This window comes from Thalia democratica, chromosome 2 (assembly GCF_965202585.1).
Source record: "Thalia democratica chromosome 2, ktThaDemo2.hap1.1, whole genome shotgun sequence".
NCBI classification, from domain to species: domain Eukaryota; kingdom Metazoa; phylum Chordata; class Thaliacea; order Salpida; family Salpidae; genus Thalia; species Thalia democratica.
This window is the reverse complement of record NC_139166.1, coordinates 59,223,023-59,240,033: the sequence shown is the minus strand read 5'-3', so window position 1 is coordinate 59,240,033 and position 17,011 is coordinate 59,223,023. Positions and strand designations below refer to the sequence as shown.

At 23.6% G+C, this 17,011-nt stretch overlaps 1 long non-coding RNA gene across 1 annotated transcript; it reads left to right on the top strand.

Moving 5' to 3' along the window:
- Positions 1 to 1,265: 1,265 nt before the first annotated feature.
- Positions 1,266 to 15,488, top strand: LOC145829962 (uncharacterized). The gene is made up of 6 exons (XR_014369593.1): positions 1,266 to 1,365; positions 1,804 to 1,888; positions 4,944 to 5,036; positions 5,859 to 5,943; positions 9,286 to 9,378; positions 15,352 to 15,488. It is a non-coding gene; the product is annotated as an uncharacterized LOC145829962 (long non-coding RNA).
- The last annotated feature ends 1,523 nt before the right edge of the window (positions 15,489 to 17,011 follow it).

Here is a 17,011-nt window from a genome sequence, read left to right as displayed (position 1 = left end):
TTGAATAAGTCAGAGTTGCCACTTTACCTGGAAAACCCTTGAAAAACCTGGAATTTCACAATTTAGGCAAAAAAATATGGGTCCTTGAATTTGAGAATTTTTGCAAAAAACCTGGAATTTTAACAATTTTCACATGTTCAGTAGGAAAACTTCAATTTGACTCCAAAAATCTATCATATAAATAAAAAAATTTTTGTTATCAACAAACATTTTTTATATTTAAAAACATATTAAAAGTAGCTATACAGTATCTCATCAATGTTTTTATACTTTTTAACACAGTTTCTTACCTTTTAATTAACTTTAAACTAAAAATAGACCTATAAATGTGTAATTTTAAAAACCTGCAAGAATTTTGGAAAACCTGGAAAAATTTTTGACAAAACAAGTGGCAACCCTGATAAGTTAAAAACTAGTAAACTTATTAACAACAAAAAACTACTTTTCAGGGTAGGGTTGCAACACACTCAGACTAGCTTTGATATTTTTTATAAATCTTAAACTTTATTATGACTGAAAGTATTTCTTCTCATAACTTTTGTTTTTACAAAATTCTCTTGTTATTATTTTTAGATATTTAAGCTTGATTAATAGTTATTTTTTTAATCTTTAGCTCAAATTAATTTTTTTTTTGATTATAGTCACTCAGGCTGGTTTATTCTTAGAGTTTTATTTTACTATAAAAAAATTATGAATTTATTTTTTCAAGAAATAAATTTACAAACTGAGTTTTTGTCAAAGACCTCGTCAGTGCTTAGATAAATCTTATTTACATAGATATAAAAATAAATTCATTATTTCTCCTCTAGTAGTTGAGATCTTTTTATTTGTTTTATTAAAACCAAAATATGAAATAAATTATAATATCAATACAGTATCTTTTCAATAGTTGTATACTATAAAAAATATTTTTAAATATCAAATTAAATTACTACTAAAATGGGACAAAATAACTTGTGCTTAAAATCCTTCAACAAAACTTTTTTAATTTAAAATCAAAGTAATTTAAGATTTTAATTTTTTGTAAAAACTGAGTGATCATATCTAAGGGTGTAGGGGGGTAAATAACTTTTTCCACAATTTATTCTTATTTGTTGAATTTTAATGTTTATGAAGCCAACGCTTAAGAGCCAATATAATTTGTTTTTAATAATGTTGAACACACCTACATTGTTAACAAAGTAAAGTTGTTTTCAAGATTTAAATGTTAAATTTGTTAGTATTTTAGAGGCAAAACTGTAATAGTTTTTTTTTCTACAGATTTTAAATATTCAAACTAAACTAAAGATAAAGTCAAAATTGGAGAATGCTATAGATTATCCCCCATGGGAAGATAAAACAAAAACAGTGAATAAAGAGAAAGAGGTGAAAACAAAAACAGCAAATAAAGAGAAATCACAAAAAGCATGTTTTCTCCTTCCTACGCTTTTTGTGATAAATGTCTCAAGTTTTCCCGTAATTTTTCTTTAACATTTAGACAATTATCTGTAAGGAGTTGATTAACTTTGACCAATTAATTTTTATTCAAGGAAAAAAGTCAGCATTTGTCTGTAAATTATATATTTATTCAAAAAATTAAATACAAATTGTTTTAAATATTGCAAGGAACATTTCCTTATAGTTTGAGGTTTTTATCTCAAAAAATGTAGAAGAAGATAGGTTTTTAGTGGTTATACAATTTTTAGTCAAAAGTTTAACAACTTAATTTTATAGGCAAACAGATCTTAAAATTATAAACACAACATACTGATCAAATAAACAAATATTTTTAATTCAAATATCACATGCTAATTATTTTTGTAGATTTTTAATCCCAGCTGAGATGCTTTCATCACTTGGCCAACGACAAAAAATTCAGGAAATCACAGAAAAACTCAACAAATAAACTGTTAGTTTTATTAATAATTATTTTTAGTTGGTTTTTTGTTAATTATAAATATATTTTTTTGTTTAAATTAGGACAAACTTAAGTTATACTTTGTTAGTTTTATTATTAATGAAAAGTTTTTTTTGTTTAATTCAAAAAAGATATATATATAATTATATACCCACTTAGTATTGCTACTAAATATTATAATAAATTAAAAACAGGGTTGCCACACTTTCAGAATAACTCAGGATTTTTTCAAACTCAAGTTGACTCAGGATAATTTTGTATTTTTATAAATCACTCAGTATAATTTATTTTTAATTAAAGAAAAACTCTGGACAGGTTTTTGTCTAAGTTTTTAACTGGAATTTATTTTAAATATTTTGTTGTTTTATGACAAATTTAATTGGTAAACTTAAGTTTTGTTGTTTATTAAATATTAAAGAAAACTTTTTAAAGAGTTTTAAAAAACTCTGGATGACTCAGGACAGTTTTCTTTCACTAAAAGAGAAGCAACCCTTTCTGTTTATTATTCAAAAATAAAATTATGTTACCAATTAAGGCCAACTGTTTTAATTAAATTTTGCATCCTTGTTTTTTTTCTTTTAGTTCCCTTAAACTTTTCTATATATTGTTTCTAAATAAATATTATAAATGACAACACACTAAGATAAACATCATGTACAATAATTGTTACATTATAACCTATATAACTCTATAAATGTAAACTTCAAGATTGCCACGAGGTCAGGAAAAACTAAAAAAAATGATAAAAGACAGGAAAAATTGGGGTTTTTGAAAAAGTCAGGAAATTTGACAAAATTTGATACAACATCAGATTTTGTCAGTTCAAGTTTACGAAATTCCTTATTTTCCAAAGCCTTCAAATGTTAAAAAATTAATTTAAAGTCCCTTAATGTTAGTCTGAAATTGCAAAATTTTACAAAATTACTTAATTTTCAATGTCTTCTTATTGTATAAATTAGTAAAATATTCTTATAAAACTGCAAAGATTTTCTATAAACCTATTGAACAACTACCATACTTGAACAAGCAGTTTTTGTATACTTTTTAGTATTGATGATCTGTAGCAAGGACACTTCCATAGTAAAACTGTGATATATACACAAAAGTTTATCTAGCATTATTTTAGAATCAAAGTGTTTTTGTTTAATAAAATAATTAAATTCTTTATAATTAAGCACTAAGTTTATCATTTAATGTAACAAGTTTATGTGTATACTTTACCTATTTATAATTATTTCAAAGTTGTTTAATTTCAAAAATAAGTAAGGCAGATTATTTTGTTAACTTGTAATGTATCTACTGCGTTTTACTTGTTGTTTCATTTGTTTTGAACTCTGAATATGTAGAACGAGACAACAATGGCCATATGTGGAAGTGAACTCTTAAATCACCCAAATGTAATATAAATAAGTAATATAAATAAAAAGCTGCCTGCAGAGGGTCCTAAGCATAAACGTCCTAGACAAGCTTTATAAAAATAATATTCAAAGCTTTATATAGTTTGAAGTTTTTGATTATGTATTTTAGAATAGGTTTAAATTAAGATTTTGATTTAGAAAAGTCTGGAAAATTTTAGTAAAAAGTCAGGAAATTTTTCTTAGCTTGGTCTGCGGCAACCCTGAAAATAGCATTAAATCAACTTGCTATATGGTTGACTTTTTTTATATTACTTGATGTTTAAGTAAATGGAACAGCAGTGAAACTGATATTCCATTACAACATAATTTATCCAGACAACTTTTATAAGTTTCAGTTTGTATTTGAATACATCATATGTCAACTTATGAATAAATAAACAAATATTTATAAATATTACAGAAAGTTTTGTCAAAAATTAGTTAAGTTATAAAATTGAATATATTTTATAAATAGCTCACTAAAAACTTGGCATCATATTTTATTGAGTAATTTTACTTTACCTAAGAAAACTCTGCCAAAAGTTTACTGAAGTGATAAAATATTTTATGTTCAGTAGCTATCACACTTGAATTAAAATAAACATCCTATTAAAATTATATCTTTATTTTTATAAATTTATTTAAAACTTCTGAAAAAATACTTACATATAGACTACATAAACAATTTACATCAAGTCCATAAGGTGGGAGGGGGGTAAATCATTTTTTTACAACTTGATTTTGTTTTGTAGAGTTTTAAATAAGCTAGAACTTGATTTTTACAAGTTTTAGATGTTCAAACTATTTTTAAAATCAAGCTGAAGAATACAAAAATTTCTTAATGGGAGGAAAAACTGCAATAGTGAATAAAAAAGAACACAATTATTTGTTTATGGAAGGAAAAACAACAATATTGAATAAAAATAGATCACTAAAAATCTATTTCATATGATAAATTCCTGAAATTTCCGAAAATGTTTCTTTCAATATTTAAAAAACCTCCCATATAAAGTTAATAAATTTTTGACTCATTGAAACTTCTAAAGTAAATTATTTGTAAAATAATATTAATATAGATCAGGGTTTCCCAAAGTAGGCCACGAGCAGCAAAGGGATAAAAAGGGGAGGGGGGCATGAGGTCATAAATTGAAACTTACACTAGATATTTGAGTTGCAGATGAAATGTAAAAAATAAAAAAAAGGTGTTAGGTGTTTTATATGGTAGTTTATTAGTAATCTTGTTGAATGAGGCCATGGCTATTTTAATTTTTTTAAAGGTGGCCATTTGCAAAAAAGTTTGGAAACCCTGTTATAAATTATTATTAGTATTGCAAGAAAAAACTTTCTTTTAGTTTGAGATATTTATTTCAAAAAATGTAGAAGATTTTTTTTTTTGATTTCTATTCATTCACAGTTTATTCTTCATCTCCCATTAGGAACTTACTGTACTCTCACATTTTAACTTGCTTTACTTCAAAAATAGTTTTTATAAAATAAATCTGTAATAAGTAATTTGTAGCATTATTAAATAAATCTCTACTAAGTTAAGTAGAATTTGAATTAATTTAATAAACAAATATTTTTAATTATAAATTAATACTATAATACTATTTATAAAAACAATTATGACATACTGATTATTTTTATAGAAATTTGTGCTTAAATCTTGGTGAATTTTTCTTCTCAAGTTGCATTGGCAAAATAGTTCCAACTTCCACAGGAAATCACAGATAAACTATTTAGTTAGTTTTGTTAATTATTTTATTTAATTTCACTGTTATTATAAAGAGTTTTTTAATTTAGACAAACTTAAGATATACTGTGTTAGTTTTGTTAAAAATATTTTTTTTTGTCAAATTGCTAAAAATAAAAATTAAATTTAAAAAAAGCCCAGCTAGTTTTACCATTAGTTATAAGAAGGTAAATATAAAAAAGTTAATTAAAAATATATTATTTAATTGAAAATGTAATACTTAATTAAGCAAGGAACATTTCCTTAAAGCAGGGTTGCCACTTTACCTGGAATTTGACAACTTAGGCAAAAAATACCTGGAAAAACCTGGAATTTCGAACAAAAATCACTAATAAAACTTGGAAAATCCCGGAATTTTCACATTTTCAGTTGTAAAACATCGATTTGACTCAAAAAATCTATCAAATAATTGAAAAATTTTTGTTGTTATCAAAAATTTTTTTATTACAAAACACATTTATATTAGCTGTACAGTATCTTTTCAATCTTTTTATACTACTTAACCCAGTTCTTACCTAAAACTAAATTTTAATCTAAAAAAATACCCAAAAATCTGTACTTTTAAAAACCTGGAAGAAGTTTAAAAAACCTGGAAAAGTTTTTTAAAAACGAGTGGCAACCCTGTTAAAGTTTGAGGTTTTTATCTCAAAAAAGTAGAAGGAGAAAGGTTTTTAGTGATTATACAATTTTTAGTCAAAAGTTTAGCATCTTAATTATATAGGCAAACAAATCTTAAAATTATAAACATAACATACTGATCAAATAAACAAATATTTTTAATTCAAATATTGCATGCTAATTATTTTAATAGATTTCAATTCCCTGGTGAGATGCTTCCATCACATGACCAACGACAAAAATTTCAGAAAATCACAGAAAAACTCCACAAATACACTGTTAGTTTTATTAATAATTATTTTTAGTTGGATTTATTGTTAATTATAAGGAATATTTTATTTAAATTAAGACTAATTAAGATATACCTTGTTAGTTTTATTAAGGTTTGCCCACACACTCTGGTAATTCAGGTAAACTCAGGGAATTTTCAAGATATAGAAAATCTCAGGGAAACTGAGGGCATTTTGGTTCTTTTTTTTAAACTCAGGGCAGTTATGGTTTTTTCTAAAATGTTCAGGGAAATTTTAAGATTTTTAAAAAAACTCAAGGAAAATTTTTTCTAGATCTAGAATAAGATTTAATTGATTCAGTTTCAATATTTTGTACAAAAAAAAAATTACTTTTTTTAAGTGCTTATTTAAAAAATGTTTAGCCTTGGGGCTAGTTCTCCAATACATAATAATTAACATTGTATTTTTTTAATAAATAATAAAAATTTTAAGAATTTGAAAAAAACTCAGGGAAGTTTCTGGTCACTCAGAGAAGATTTTTTGACTCAAAGAGTGACAACCCTGTATTATTTAAAAGTTTTTTTGGTCAAATCAAAATATATATATAATTATTAGATACCCAGTTAGTATTACTACTAAATATTATAATAAATTATAAACAGGGTTGCCACATTTTCAGGATAACTCAGGATATTTTTTTTAATTCAGGTTGACTCAGGATAGTTTTGTATTTTTATAAATCACTCAGTATAAGTTTTGTAATTGAAGTAAAACTCAGGACAGGTTTTGTCTAGATTTTGAATGGAATTTATTCTCATTATTTTGTTCTTGTATGACAAATTTAATTGGTAAACTTAAATTTTGTTATTTTTTTAAACTCAGGGCAGTTATGGTTTTTTCTAAAGTGTTTTAAAATATTCTAGTAACTCAAGACAGTTTTTTTTACTAAAAGAGTGGCAACACTTTCTGTTATTATTCGAAAATAAAATTATGTTACCAATTAAGGCCAACTGTGTTGATTAAATTTTGCATTATTTTTTCTTTTAGTTCCCTTGAACTCTTTAATGTAATTTTTCTAAATAAATGGCAACATACTAAAACAAGCATCATGTACAATAACAGTTACATTATAACCCATATAACTCTTTAAATGTAAACTTGCATCAGATCAACTTGCTATCTGGTTGACTGGTTTTATATTATTTATGTTCAAATAAGCATTGAAACTGATATTCCATTACAACATGATTTATCCAGACAACTTTTAAAAGTTTCAGTTTGTATTTGAATACATCACATGTCAATTTATAAAAGAATAAAACACAAATGTTTATAAATATTACAGAAAGTTTTGTCAAATATTAATGAATGATAAAATTGAATATATTTCAAAGATAATACATTAAAAACTTAGCATTATATTTTATTGAGTAATTTTACTTTGCTTAATAAATCTCTGCCAAAAATTTACTAAAGTGATAAAATAATTAATATTCAGTAGCTATCACGCTAGAAATTAAAATAAACATACTATTATAAGTCTATCTTTTTTTAAATTGATTAAAAGTTTCTGCAAAACAAAAACTTACACATAGCAGGGCTGCCACAAAGTCAGGAAATACTAAACAAAAGACAAAAGTCAAGAAAAAATGGGTATTTTTGAATAAAAAGTCAGGAAATTTGACAAAATTTGAAAAATGTCAGGTTTTTTCAGTTCAAACTTACAAAATTCCTTATTTTCCTAAGCCTCCAAATGGTAAAAAGTTAATTGAAAACCCTTTAAAATAAGCTAAAATTGTAAAATTTTCTAAAAATTTACAAAATTACTTAATTTCCAATGCATTCATGTGGTAAATATTATTAAAATATCATGAATAAAACTGCAAAATTTTTCTTTTAACATATTGAACAACTACCCTATACTTTAACAAGCAACTTTTGTATCCCTTTTTAATATTGATGAGTTTAGCATTTATGTTAGGAAATGCTAAAATGTTGTTTCTTATTTCAGACAAGTTGTGTTTATGAATTAGAAAATACAAGTGTTTTGCTGATAGAGCTGTTTATTGCAAATACATGAATCATACACAGATGGTTCATGTGATGTAATGGAAGTTAGATGATTGAATTCAGCAAAAAAAACTGTTGTTTTAAGCTTTATAAAAATAAGATTCAAAGGTTTATATAGTTTGAAGTTTTTGATTATGTATTTTAGAATAAGTTTAAATTAAGAGTTTGATTTAGAAAAGTCAGAAAAATTTTAGCAGAAATTAAAGAAACTTTTCTCAGCTTGATCTGTGGCAACCGTGATTTAGGCAACGTAAACAATTTATATTATACAATATATTAAGGCTATCAGGAGAAGTGGGGAAATCACTATTTAACTACATGATTTTATTTTGTGCAGTTTTAACTAAACTTGAACTTGCTTTGCACAGACTTAAGATATTTAAACTATTTTTTAAGATAAAGCTAAAGAATGCAAAAAGTTCCTTATGGAAGGAAAAACTGCAATATTGAATGAAAAAGAACACAATTATTTGTTTATGAAAGTAAAAACAACAATATTGAATAAAAAGAAATCACTAAAAATCTATTTCATATGATAAAATCCTGAATTTTTCAAAAATATTTCTTTCAATGTTTTAAAATTATAAGAAGTTAATAAATTTTTGACTAATTTAAACTTCTAAAGTAAATTATTTGTAAAATAATATTAATATAGATCAGGGTTTCCCAAAGGGGGCCACGAGCAGCAAAGGGGTAAGAGGGGGGGGGGCATGAGATCTTAATTTGAAACCTACACTAGATATTTGAGTTGCAGATGAAATACAAAAAAGAAAAAAAAAAGGTGTTAGGTGTTTTATATGGTAGTTTATTTGTAATGTTGTTGAAGGGGGCCATGGCTTTTTTAATTTCTTTAAAGGGGCCATTTGCAAAAAAGTTTAGGAAACCCTGTTATAAATTATTATAAGTATTGCAAGACACATTTCCTTCTAGTTTGAAGTATTTATTTCGAAAAATGTAGGAGGAGATAAATTTTATGATTTCTATTCATTCACAGTTTAGTCTTATGCTTTCATAAGAAACTTACTCTCACATTTTAACTTGCTTTACTTGAAAAATTAGTTTGAATATAATAAATCTGTAATAAGAAACTTGTAGCTTTTTAAATAAATCTATACAAAGTTAAGTAGAATTTGAAAAAAAAAAATCATTTACATAAACATAAAGTTACATAGTCTTGATTACATTAACAAATATTCTTAGTTGGAAATTTAGCATACTGATTATATATATAACATACAAATCATACAAACAAATATTTTTAATTATAAATATAACATACTAATTATAAAAACAATTATGATCTACTGATATTTTTTATAGAAATTTGTGCTTAAATCCTGATGAAGTTTTCTTCTCAAGTAGCATTGACAAAATAGTTCCAACTTCCACAGGAAATCACAGATAAACTAAATAGTTAGTTTTGTGAATTATTTTATTTAATTTCACTGTTAGTTATAAGGTTTTTTATTTAAATTTAGACAAACTTAAGATATACCGTGTTAGTTTTATTATTAATTTAAAAATATTTTTTTGTTGTCAAATTGCTAAAAAATAAATAAATGAAATTTAACAAAAGCCCAGCTAGTTTTACCATTAGTTATAAAAAGATAAAGTAGATAAAAGTTAATTAAAAAAGTAAAAGTTAATTAAAAATGAGTTTTACAATCAATTAAATATAAATAGTTGTCAAATATTTAGACAAAGTTAACATATACCTTATTTGTTCAAATTTTATGAAATGTATAACTTTCTGACCAAGTTGCTAAAAATTAAAATTAACAAATACCTTGTTAGTTGAAATTCTGTTTAAAAGATAGTAATTTATGCTTTATTATTGTTTAATTTTTATTGTTTTTTTTATTAGAACAATAATTTTGCGGCTAAATTGCTAATAAAATTTGACAAATATTCATTAGTTTTATTAATGATTTGATTAATATGATAAACTGCAAAGATAATATATATAGCAGTTAGGTTTGATATTAATTAAGTTGTAAATATTTGCTAAGCATTTAGAAAAATCTAACAATTGCCAAGCTAATTTGATTGCTACTTCCTATTCATCATTAATTTTAAAATCAAATTTTTTATTAAATTTTTATTATTTTTTTATTAATTATTAAAACTATTAAAATTATGTAAAAGTTGACAAATATTCCATTGGTTTTATTAATCATTTAATTATTATGATAAACTGCAAAGACAATTTATATAAAAGTTAGGTTTAATATTAATAAACTTGTAAATATTTGCTAAGCACTTGGAGAAACTTAGCAATTACCAAGCTAATTTGATTGCTACTTCCTATCATTTTAATTAATTTTATAATTGAATTTTTTATTAGTTTTTTTTTTATTCACTATTACAACTATTAGAATTATGTAAAGATTGACAAAAATTCCATTGGTTTTATTAATTATTTAATTATTATCATATTTATAATTTGTTGCAATAAAATTTTATTTTAAAGTCAAGTTCAGTACGAAAGTATTTGTTAAGCATAAACAAAATTAAAAAAAACCTCTGTTAAGTAGTATATTATCAACACTGTTGATTTTAGATTATTTTTATAATATTATTTCTTAAATTTGTAAGTTTAAAATTTAGAATTCTGAAGATAGTGAAGCATTGCTTTGTAATAAAATTTAATGATTTGAAGTTAAACAATTAATTTGGCAACGTAGGTTTTCGAAGTTTTATAATGATTAGGGTAGCCTTTAATCCTGAAAACCTAAAATTTGACAATTTAGGATTAAAAAAAATTTTGAGTTCTGAACAAAAATTATTGAAAAACCTGGATATACCTGGAATTTTAAACAATTTCTACAACTTTAAGTAGTAAATTTTTGATTTGACACTAAAAAACTATCATATAAATTAAAAATTTTGGTCTTCATCAAATTATTTCTTTATTAAAACACAACTAAAGTAGCTTTACATTAATCATTTAATATTGATATAATATTAAAACAGTTTTAACCTCAAGTTTGATTTTAAACTAAATATAAACCCAAAAACGTGTACTTTCTAAAATTTGAATAAAATTTTCCAAAAACAAGTGGCTACCCTAAATAAGGCTAAACAAATAAAAATATTTGATTGTATACTTTGTTATTTTAATAATTAATAATAGATACAATTAATTTAGGTGGAGTTCAGTAATTTTGTCTATTTGAAAAAAATATACTACAAATTTTTTTAAAGAGTTTTAAGAAATATTTCCTAAAAATAAGATGATTAACTCTGCAACTTAGGAAAGATGGATTTTAAGTAATTTAATTTATTTATATTTTTAGTTTTACTCCCATTAGCAACCTATTGTACTCTCTGACTTTAACCTGCTATATTTTGAAAAGTTATTTGAATATTAAAATTGTGTAAATAGTAAGCTTTAAAACTCGAAAAAATAAGACCAACTTGTATAAAAAATAGTTTTACCCCTTATATGCCCTTAATAAAAACTAAATGGTTTCAGAAAACAATAATCAATTATCTTTTTTCTTTAAAATTCAATATGATTTCAATAAAAAGATGGATTTTTTATTTTAACATTTAAATTTACTTAGAATTGTAAAACTTCAATACATATCAAAATTCATCTTTATGAAACTGGCAGAAAAAATAAACTTTCTTTCATTTCTGTTTGATACATGTCAAAATATGTTTCCACATTCTTTTTCGGCTTGATGTACAGAAATTATAATTTAAAGTTTTTTACTTAAGAATTTTTAGAAAAACTTATTATAATAACATCCAGAAAAAAAAAGTTCTAAGATTTTGTCAGTTTTATTTTTTATTTATTTTACTGTAATTTAAAAATTATCTCTTTTCTAATAACTAACAGTGAAAAAAATTGTCATGTTTTCATAATCTTTATAATCTACACATTTGATTTAAACCTAAACACAAGTTAATTATTAATTGATTACAAAATTAAAAAATTAAAAGTTTGTTTAAATTAAGTAAAAACAAGTTATGATTTTTGGTGTTTCTTACATTATACTTTATTAATTAAATTATGAGAATTAATTGAACAATTATAAAAATAATTCCAATCAAAAATTCATAATTATTTAAGTATAACCATTTACAAAATATATCAAAAAATATTAATAATTAAAATTAAATACAGTTTTTAAGTAACAATCAAATAACTAATTTTTTGTAAAAAATTTTTTACTTGAATATTCAGGGGTAGGACTTTTTATGGGTAGTTTCAAATATTGGGTACTTTTAATTGCAGCAATTTTGCAATAAAAAGTACCCAATATTTTGATGATGTCATTAACTTTACTTTGGGTACTTTTGAAGCTTAAACTTTCTTAATAAAACAAAACTGCTGTCCAGGCCTATGACAAATTCACTTTGTCTATTTTTCTAAATATGAAAATAACTATATCTGAAATAAAACAATAGAAGGTAACTAAATATTTCCCTTTCTTAACAAAACTATAGAAAAATAATTTTAAACCTTGATATTTTTTGTGTAATTTACAATTTTAAATATAAGCACAAGTTAAGCTCTTGACTTAATAATTTTTTCTTTTATAGTTTATTGATGGCTTTAAGTTATTATATTTTATCAAAATTTAATTATTTTACATGTAGAAGTAGTTTAAAAATTACAGATTTTTAGGTGATTTTTGTTTTTACTACCAAATTTTTTCAATTTTTTTTATTTTACAAGTTCAAGGTTTTTCCAGTTTTTGTTTAAACTGTCAAGTTCTTGGATTCCAGGTGTGTTGGTAACCCTGCTCAAATTTTAAGGAAGTATTCCTTTCAATATTTATTAATAAAAAGAAAAAAGTAAAAAAGATGACACTTAAAACCTACTGTACTCTCCTATTTTAATGTTACATATCAAAAGTTTGTTTTGGTATAAAAAATTTGTATAAAGCTACTTGTAGTTTAGATTAAAATTTATAAAGTGACATCAACTTGTAATAAAAGTGATCTACACCCTTCCTGTACCCAAGGTGACTCCTAAAGTTTTTTTGAAATTTTATTAAATTTTTCTAAATTTAATATATTTTTTTAAATGCAAGTCTTAATTACTTTTCTAAAAAAAAAAAGTAATCAGAATTTCAAGTCATTCTAGGATTTTATACAACATTCCAAGATTTCCATAAGCATCTAGGTTTGATGGCCACCCTGTTAGCTTTATTTCAAACTAAAAAAAGGTAGCTTTTATAGAAGTACATAACTTATGTACAACTAGTTCAAATTTTTCTATGACTGAAATTCATCAATAAACTATAAAAGAAAAATTTAATAAGTCAATAGCTTAATTTGTGCTTAAATTTAAAATTGTAAATTACACAAAAAATATCAAGGTTTAAAATTATTTTTATATAGTTTTGTTAAGATAGGGAAATATTTAGTTACCTTCTATTGTTTTATTTCAGATATAGTTATTTTCATATTTAGAAAAATAAACAAAGTGAATTTGTCATAGGCCTGGACAGCAGTTTTGTTTTATTAAGAAAGTTTAAGCTTCAAAAGTACCCAAAGTAAAGTTAATGACATCATCAAAATATTGGGTACTTTTTATTACAAAATTGCTGCAATTAAAAGTACCCAATATTTAAAACTACCCATAAAAAGTCCTACCGAATATTCAGATATAGAAAAACTTCGACATCTGAGCTCACTGATGACGCAGTTATGACGTAATCATTTCGTTGGACGTCATAAAAAAGTTTATTTAGTTTGTAATTGCTAGTTGTTTATTTCACCTCTAAAACACATTTATGTTGAAAATTTTTTTTTTTTTTACACTGGATTCAAATTTTGTTCAACTTTTCAGCACAGCTGCTTTTTTATTTAATAAAATAATAATTAATTTTTGTACTTAAAAATAAAATAATATCATATATAAAAAATTCACATTTTTACGGGCAAAATATTTTAGTTTATAATCTGCCGAATATGTTATGGTGAACTTTTATTTTTTTAATTTTGTTTCGTTATTTCGTCTCAATTGTATGTAAATTTTTTTTTTTTTTTTTTTATTGAATGCGCTCAAATTTTTTCTGACTTTTTTCTGCTTAGAATAAAGAACCTGACTCTTTTAAAAGTTACACAAGTCTTTGATACCTGATTAAAAAAAAAAAAAATTTAAATCTAAAACAAATTAGTATTAATTTATTTACAACCATTAATAATAATTTGATAGTCTCAGTAATTTTTTTTTTTGATTTTTGTGACTTTATTTATAATTTAGATGTCACAAGTATACCATGTTGTCTTATAAAAATAAAGATTATTTCGTTAAACGTTCTTTTGTTAGATTATTAATTAGATAGCATACAATTTGATAATATAGTGTTTATTCAGCTTTCAAAAAGTGATAATACTTTGATTTGTTGTAATACAAAAAGAAATCACTTTGAATAGTAAATAAAAATCAAAAAAAATTGACATCTTATACTATAAGAGGCAAATAACTTGGATTTAAAAAATATTTTTGTTTGTTGTAATATAAGCAGATAAAAAATTAGATAAAATTTAAACTAATAAAATATTGCTTGCTTAATTTTAGAGAAATATAAAATATTTTGAATTATTATGTAACACAATAGGATAATAAAATTAACATCTTAAATTATAAGAGGCAAACAACTTTGATAAGAAAATATTACTGTTTGTTTTTGTAAGAAAAGAAAACTTGAAACATTTGAAAATAGAATTTATTAATAAAAATTATTTGAATTTATTTCATTTAACGTAGTCTTTAATGTTTTATAAAATTTTAAAATCATATTTAATAAATTCTTGTTTGTGTTTGGAAAAAAACAAGTTCGGATCAAACAAAGCTAGTATTCACAAATAAAGTAACATAAGAAATCAGGTTCGTTAAAAATGGTATTTTTGTATAAGTCATTGAAGAAGCCCCAGTACAAAAAATCATAACCATCGTAGCTATAAGGAAACCCATAAGAATTCCATCCCTCTAAACTAACCTGGACTCCGTCGCTGCTCCTCCTCCAAATGTTGGTGTTCTTCTCATCTCTCCTGATTCCCGTGTGGTAGCGATAATTAAGCGGCATTCCGATTTCTATGGCGATTTCACTAAAAATTTTGATTAATTAATTGAAATAAACTAATATTATTACACTTATTATTTTGTGTTATAATATAACTAAGTTGACTGAAATTATTTACTCATACTCTGTTTGGTTTTCTAACCGTAATAAAAAAGTTAATGCGAGATTTTTTTTTATTAGACTGGATGAAAAAGTTAATACCTAATTTTTAAAAATAATAAAACTACTTAACTATTTTATGTTATAGAAAGTTTTCAAATTATATTGAATTTTTTTTTCAAACCTAAGCGTCTACCAAGACTTTAAATGTGAATATAATTGAATTAATTTAAATTTAAAGCAACTAACTTTCTTCCACTTCGAGTCAACAATCTTGGGTCGTGTTGTATGAGGACTCCAGATCTCTGTTGACAGTAACTTCTCGCTGCCTCCCAATTCATTAATTGTCTGACAACTTCGAATTTTTCTGTTGGTTATTTTTTATTTAAATAATTTTTCATACATGTATTTACTTTGTTGATTATTTATTTTTTAAATAGCATTTCATTTGTTTTTTTTTAATTAGTTTTTGATTAAACAGTTTGCTTGTAACGAACGTTATATGAAAATAAAACTTCACAACATTTTTAATCTTCGTTTGATATTTAATTTTAATTAAATGTTAGATATATTTTACTATGTATTTTAAACATTTAAAACTCCATTACACAGTATTAATCTCCTTTAATAAAATAAAGTAGTATATCTAATTAAAAATATTTTTGCTAGTTTTAATAAATTTTACTGGTAATCATTTCTTACAAAAGATTTAAAAAGGTAAGGAATATTTTTCTATTTCACTAAACAACCACCGTCTGCTTCAAGTAAATAGTTTTTCTAGACAGTTTATTTATTTACTCTTGTTGTAAGTACTTATTTGTATTAACCGTTTTACATAAATGTAATTTTTTTTAACTTCTACTCAAATATTAAGTTCTCGTAAGAATACTTTTAAGTTTAAAGATTAAAAATAAATAAACAAAAGTCTAAACAAAGTTTTAGACTAGTTCATTGTATAGGTGTTTTGGCTGGATAGAGATACTGTTTAACTTTGACAAATTTTGAAACGTTTAAAAAGTTCACTAACTCAAAGTCTGTTGAGTTGTTGCTGTTGTATAAATCTCAGATGTTGGTGCTGTAGTTGTAGCTATTGTAGAAATCTCAGATGTTGGCGCGATTGCAGTTGTAGCTGCTTCTGTGTAAAGATGTGTTGAAGTTTGAACATCACATCGAGTCTTTAATTCTGAAATAATAAATTCTCAATGTACAGCAGTACAGTAAAGTGCTTATAAAAAGAAATTTTTGAGCTTTCAACCGCAAAAAAATTACTGTTGACAAATATCACAAAATTAAAAAAACTATAACTTTTCTCAATTTATACTATGTTTGAGGACATTTTGAAAAGCTTAAAAGTATTAAAAAAAATTACATACATTTACTATATTTTGTAACATTTTCAAATAATTCTACTTAACAATATTATGTTAGTAACACAATATATATTAAAGTTTTTACTCTGTAGCTTTTCCTTCGCGTAAAAATGTATCTAAGTTTAATACAATTAAGTGCTTTAAATTACTTTTTTTATGCTCTGCTTATGTTGTTTTTTAAGCTATATTGAATTTAAAATCATTGAGTTAACTTAAATAGTTTAATGTAAAAGTTATTGACTGTATTAAATGTATAATATTCAGCGTTTAACTTTACATTATGTAAATTCCGCTTATATGACTTCATAATTGTAAAAAAATTCTTGGGGCTTCAGCTTTACAAAAAACCCTTAAACATAGATCTGCCTACAAAAAATAAAATTTAAAGTACTTTTTGCTATACATTGAATTAACTTTTTTATTATGTTAATTTGTTTTTAAAAAATCGATTTTGGCACAACAAAAACATTTTTTAAAACATATAATATATTTGCACACGATATCATTGTGAAATTTGCTAAATGTAAGCAC